General features: G+C 35.1%; 1 long non-coding RNA gene across 1 annotated transcript; it reads left to right on the forward strand.

The window, feature by feature from the left end:
- The first annotated feature begins 1,628 nt into the window (after positions 1-1,628).
- LOC104223210 (uncharacterized) lies at positions 1,629-5,560 on the forward strand. Its single transcript, XR_011404404.1, has 3 exons — positions 1,629-1,849; positions 3,163-4,400; positions 5,044-5,560. It is a non-coding gene; the product is annotated as an uncharacterized lncRNA (long non-coding RNA).
- Positions 5,561-6,087: the final 527 nt, after the last annotated feature.

Raw genomic sequence — 6,087 nt, forward strand, 5'->3', positions numbered from 1 at the left:
CCGGCGCCAGAATCGCGGCAGGGGGATCAGCGTGAGAAGAATCACCAGCCATTTCGTCAAGATGGTGCAGCAAAAAGATAATGGAAAGGAAGGATGAAAGTTTTCGGTCAACTGGGGTGAATAAAAATTCGGAGTATCAGGAAGAAAGTATATTCGCAAAACTCTTTCAAGCAAAGGGAAAAGAAGTGTGTCAATCGAATGATGTGTTCCTTCTATTTATAAGAGACATAAATTCCCCAAGCACGAAACCCAAGAGTCACCAATCGAATCTGATAGGGAAAGAAACGTTTCGATTCCCTAGGAACGTGTGTCATAATGGCGGCAACCACGAAACAACGTTTCAATCCAAAGGACGTTTCGATTCCGAAACTGCCGCAACGGTCCAAGGATATTGAAATAGCGTCGTCACCTCACTCAAAACGTAAGGAGCATAACCGAGGGATAAGTAGTCAGATTTCTCTCCAATTTGTAGCAATCATGATCCGTCTGTCTGGCCCGATAGAGGATGACCCTGACAAACGGAGGGACTAACTGTATTGGTCAAAATCTGACCATTGTGGTCAAGCTGACCAACATCCCTTCCAAGAGATAGGGTATCAAAAGACGACATGGTCCATTCTACATCCCGCACTCACGACATCCATCGAGTCAGAAGGAACAACGTCCAGGGGACGACCAAGATAGATAATGTGGGAAAGTCAGACCAAGCAAATAGCAAAGGTCCCATGACTATATATAGGAAGGAAAAACCTTCGCTTGGGGGGGGGGGGGTTCTTTCGGGGCTTCTCCCTTTCTCTTTATTTCTCTCCTCTGCAACCTTCATAATAAAAAGGAAGAATGAAGCAATCTCCATAAAAAACATGTAAAACCACCTCCTCCATTGATTAATGGGAGTCACAATGAAAATTTCAATAAGATCGATTACCTCTATTTCATCTTATGTACGATTTGTTCAACTAGCTCATTGATCTGGAATTTATTATGTTTAACTAAGATTTACCCCTTCACTTTCTTTGATTGATTTGTTCAAAAATGTTTCAATATCTTTTGAGTCAAACAATTTTAAACCTCCCTTAGTACAATAGTTTAGATATTCTTCTTGTCAAGGGGATTCAATAACTTGCATATAATTAAAAAAATATTATTTTTACTTTATTTGTACAATATAATTTTTTGATGAAGAGTTTTGATTGATAACTTCACGGTACTTCGTTCCGCCACTGCTCTCCATATAATATAATAAATGTTAGTTATCAATGCTAACAATTACATACATAATTTTATGCCATTAGTGTAATCAAATAGGATAGATTAGATTTTTCAGGTTATTATATGAGATTGTTATAAAAAACATTGTTGTAGATTAAATTAATTTGATAATATAAATATTTTATATATTATCGGTACAATTAACTTAAGCAGTTATATAATAAACCAAACAATGAAAGTCGACCCAAATGTACACATCAGTTGTGATTTACGACTTCATTTCGTGTAAAGGTCAAAGAGGGTGGCAAATTCTTTGATCCCATCTTTGCTTCTTTTTTTCCCCCTTTCTTCAATAGCTTTAATTTGTAATATATTGTATTCTACTTCATCCCTTATTTTTGCTCCTTTCCCGGGGGGGGGAGGGGGGTAGTTGTGGAAATTGTGAAGTCAAATTCTTGTGGTTTGTTGTCCTTGCTGTATCTGACTGATAGATGTGCAAGATTGGAGAAATTGAAAGCACTTTTTTTCTTTAATTTCAATGAAATTTCTGCTGAATTCAAGGAGAATTGGATTTTGTTGGAATTTTTTTTCTCAAAACGGGTTACAATGAGCCAGGCAGAGATGAAAGAGATCATAAGAAGTAAGTTTGCTTTTCTTTTTGATCATTTTGATGTAGCAGGATGAAGAAAAAGGACAATATAAATCTTGTGCGTTTACAATATCTATTGCTTGTGACTAGGTCGAAAAAATGGGACAGGATTGCTTTTAGTATGCCAATTAGTTCGTAGGACAGGGATGGCGAACTCTTAGTAGGGGCTGGGCAAAACAGGCTTAATAATTTTTGGACTTTCATTTTCCCAATTTGGCTTCTTTGAACGTCGCCGATTCCTATTGTTTGACACAATAGCGTCACATCTCCTTTTTTTTCTTCGAAAAAATAATTTTTTCAATTGAAGTGACATTATTTAAATAGAGATTGATTTATTAGTTTTAGAAGTCGCTACTTGGAATAGAATATTTTCGGTGTTTCAGATCACTTTTTATTTAAATTCTTAATTAAGAAAAGTTTTGATTCCATTTATAGTTTGCGAAGACAAAAGATTAGGTAAGAAATTCTGTTGATCGGGAAAAAGGTGTAAGGCACTCCCCGAATCTTGTGGTTTTAGCATGTCGCTTAATTAACTTAAAATTGGCTTAACTAATCTGAATGTCTATTGTGTTTTATGGACTTTGCTTTTTATCTGCTTATTATTGCTTGATTATTGTAATTATGAAAATTATCTTGAACAAGTCATGCGTACGCGTCTTTGTCTTGTTTTGCGGGTCAAGAATCACAGCATACATGTGCATAATTAAAGACATATTATTATTAATAAATGATTTAGGTAAGCGGTGCGAACACGTGCTTTGCCCTTTAATTTATGAACCATATCTATGTTACGCGGATGTATACATAGCCATATCATTTGAAACGTGCCTAAAGCATACTAGTGTGTGGATTTCTTTTTCTAATTTTGAGATGGTTGTAAGGCCATAAATTATGAATATAGAATTATGGAAAGAGTATAAGATTGATCACCAAGAATAATTAACAAGATCAATTATATCACTAAATTAAGGAAAATGTTTGCAATTTACTAAATTATTGAAATTCTACCACTGCAATTATTAAAGAAGTTCCAAGTTAAACTAATAAATTGATTTATTAGCTAATGAATTAACTAAAACTTAATAAGCTTGCTGAAAGTACGGTAAGGCTACAAAAATTGCTAGAAGGCAACGCTTGGAGTTAATTCGTCCTAATAACATCATTAACGTTTTTATTCTTTATTCTAAGATTGGTGCACGCTAAATAGTTAAGGAAGATAATTATAAACTCAACTTCCATCCTAGATGCAGATAGCTGGGCATAATCCATATTTGTTTTGCTGATGATTTACTCATGTTCTGCAGAGCAGATATTGAATCCATTAAACTCCTTCAAGGGGCTTTTCAAAGATTTTCTACAGCTTCTAGACTACAAGCCAACACTGATAAAAGCTCTATTTACCAAGCTGGGATGGATGCATATGAAAAACAAGATATATTGAACTTACTGGGGTTTGAAGAAGGTACTCTCCCTTTCAAATATCTAGGAGTACCCCTGTCATCTAAAAAATTAACTATTCAACAATGTCTGCCCTTAATTGAGAAGATCACAACAAGAATTAGTTGTTGGTCTGCATGACTGCTTTCTTACTCTGGTAAACTACAACTAATCAAATCAGCATTGTTTGGTATTCAAACCTATTGGCACAAATATTCCTTTTATCCAAGAAGGTTATGAAGATGATTGAAACAGTGTGTAGATCTTTCTTATGGACTCGTGAGGCATCCATTACAAAGAAAGCACTGGTATCTTGGGAAAAAGTTTATATGCCCCAAACTGCTGGTGGCTTGAATGTCATAAAGCTGTGCACTTGGAACAAAGCTGTTGTGATCAAACAAACAACTATGGGTTGTTGCAATAAAAAAAGACTGTTTGTGGATAAAATGGGTTCATAACTACTACATCAAAAAACAGGATTGTGAGCACATGCCTACACCTAAGGCTGCAACATAGGTGATCAGGAAAATTTTAGAGACTAGAAAGACCCTGCAGAGTTAATCCATGAAGGGATCCTTGATTGATCGGCTGAAGATTTTGCTGGTGCACGAACAATTTTCAATTAAGCAGGCCGACCTTATACTGATGCTCCAGTATTAGAAAGTCCCTTGGAAGAGCATAGTCTTACAGACAAGCATCCATCCCATATTCAAGTTCATATTATGGTTGGCTACACATGAAAGACTAGCTACACTGGATAGGCTAAATAAAATAGGAGTGCAGGTGCCTCAAGATTGTGCATTCTGCAAAACCACTACTGAAACACTAGAGCATCTATTCTTTGAATGCTCAGTAACAAAAAGTGTGTGGACCAGATTACCGGTGTGGTTAGGCATGAAAAGTAACATAAATGGATGGAAAGGGGAGCTTAACTGGGCTTATCGAATGGCTAGAAAGAAGACAGGGCGAGGGGCCATTACTAGCTATGTATTTGCTTTGCTAATATACAGTTTATGAAGGAAAAGAAACATGATTAGATTCCAGCAAGGCACTTTCGAGGAGCACATAATTTGCAGAGAGATTGTCCTTCACGTGCACACTAGAGGTAGAAGACATCCATCATGGCAACACATATTACATAGCTTATATAGATTTGCTTAGTTCCTTTGTATGTGATGATCATTATATCTTCTGTTTTTAGTCTTTTAAGCAATTCCTAGATTTGTAGTGTGTGAATGAAATGTGTAATCAAGGACTAGATTCAGATTCTGGATAGTAGATGGTCATCAACTACTTGGCTTTGTACATATATACTTTTTTATTAATACAATTTAATTTTAATTAAAAAAAAGATAATTATAAACTATTTCATTCAAAACAAATTGAAAACAAATATACTCTAATGGACTAAATTGGTTATCTAAATCTCTAGATTCAAAAGTTGGACTTTAGGAATTGAAAGTTGCACATGTCATTGTGGCATGCTAGTTATAATCAAGAGATTTTTACCTCATATAGCAAAGGTTAACACCTTATTTATTTTAAATAAATATCATTTTAAAAAATTATATTCTATAGATACCTTTTAATGTTTATAGCAAAATATCTAATTTTGGTTACCTCTTACCCCTAAGCTACTAAATACGCTATTCAGTTACACTATTTTCTTTCTTTCTCTACTTTGATACTTGTCATTCTCTTTCCCCAGTCAAAAACCTCACGCTCTCTCCTTTCTCCTTTCTCTCTAGGGAGACATGGTGTAGTATAGGCTTCCATGGATGCGCAACCCTCTCCATCAAGTTAGCATCAGAAGGGTTAAGGTTGTATCTCAAGAGCCTTTGTTTGGATCTCGTTTCCGAATCAGGTAATGGCGTATCCTCATAGATGATGAGTTGTCGATTGCCGGAGTTCGGACTGCCATCTTCAAGTTGCTTGATCTGCGCCCTTCGCTTCAATGGTGGTGTTCTTAGCATCGTGATTCCTTCCTTTTTCCGTTCACGGGCTCAGTGCGATCCTAGGGTTTTGAATACACTACCTGAATCGTCTGTATATCTTTGATTGATGATGTATTTAGTGCTTTTCAAATGAAACTAAGAGGAATATTTCGAAAACTGATGGGCCAATTGGTAATTCATTGGATCAGATTTGGGGACCCATTAGGGCTGAGCAACTTGATTTTCGATTAATATATTTCAATGTATTTTCAATATATCACACTGTATTTTCATGTATTCATTGTCTATTTTTTCATTGTAGTTCAATGTATCTCGCTGTATTCCATGTATTTCATTGTATTCACTGTCTTTTTTTAATTGTATTTCAATGTATCCCATTGTATTCTATGTATTTTATTGTATTCATTGTCTCGCTATATGCCATGAATGTATTTATATATTTTTTTAATTAATATAATTTATGTATTCAGATGTATTGTATAATTTCTCTGAAGATTGCTATGTTTTTGGAGTATTTTTCGGTTGAGAATCTTTTTTATAACTGGAAATACAAAATTTGTGTGTTGTAATTGAGTTTGTTGAGTTATATTAGGAGTCTATTATGTTAATTGATTCACTTTCCATTTAAAAACAGTGTAATCCCCTGTTTCACGCCGTGAATACAGGCGAATACAATAATCTATCCAGTTGTAATCATATGTTTCACGCCATGAATACAGTCGAATACACTCGAATACAACAACTGATTAGCTGGACTTCCCTAATTCACACCTATTTTTGCTACTGTATTCATGAATACAGTAGCTTAAATACATCAAATACATCTTATAACAACAG

This window comes from Nicotiana sylvestris, chromosome 12, assembly GCF_000393655.2.
Source record: "Nicotiana sylvestris chromosome 12, ASM39365v2, whole genome shotgun sequence".
Taxonomy (NCBI): domain Eukaryota; kingdom Viridiplantae; phylum Streptophyta; class Magnoliopsida; order Solanales; family Solanaceae; genus Nicotiana; species Nicotiana sylvestris.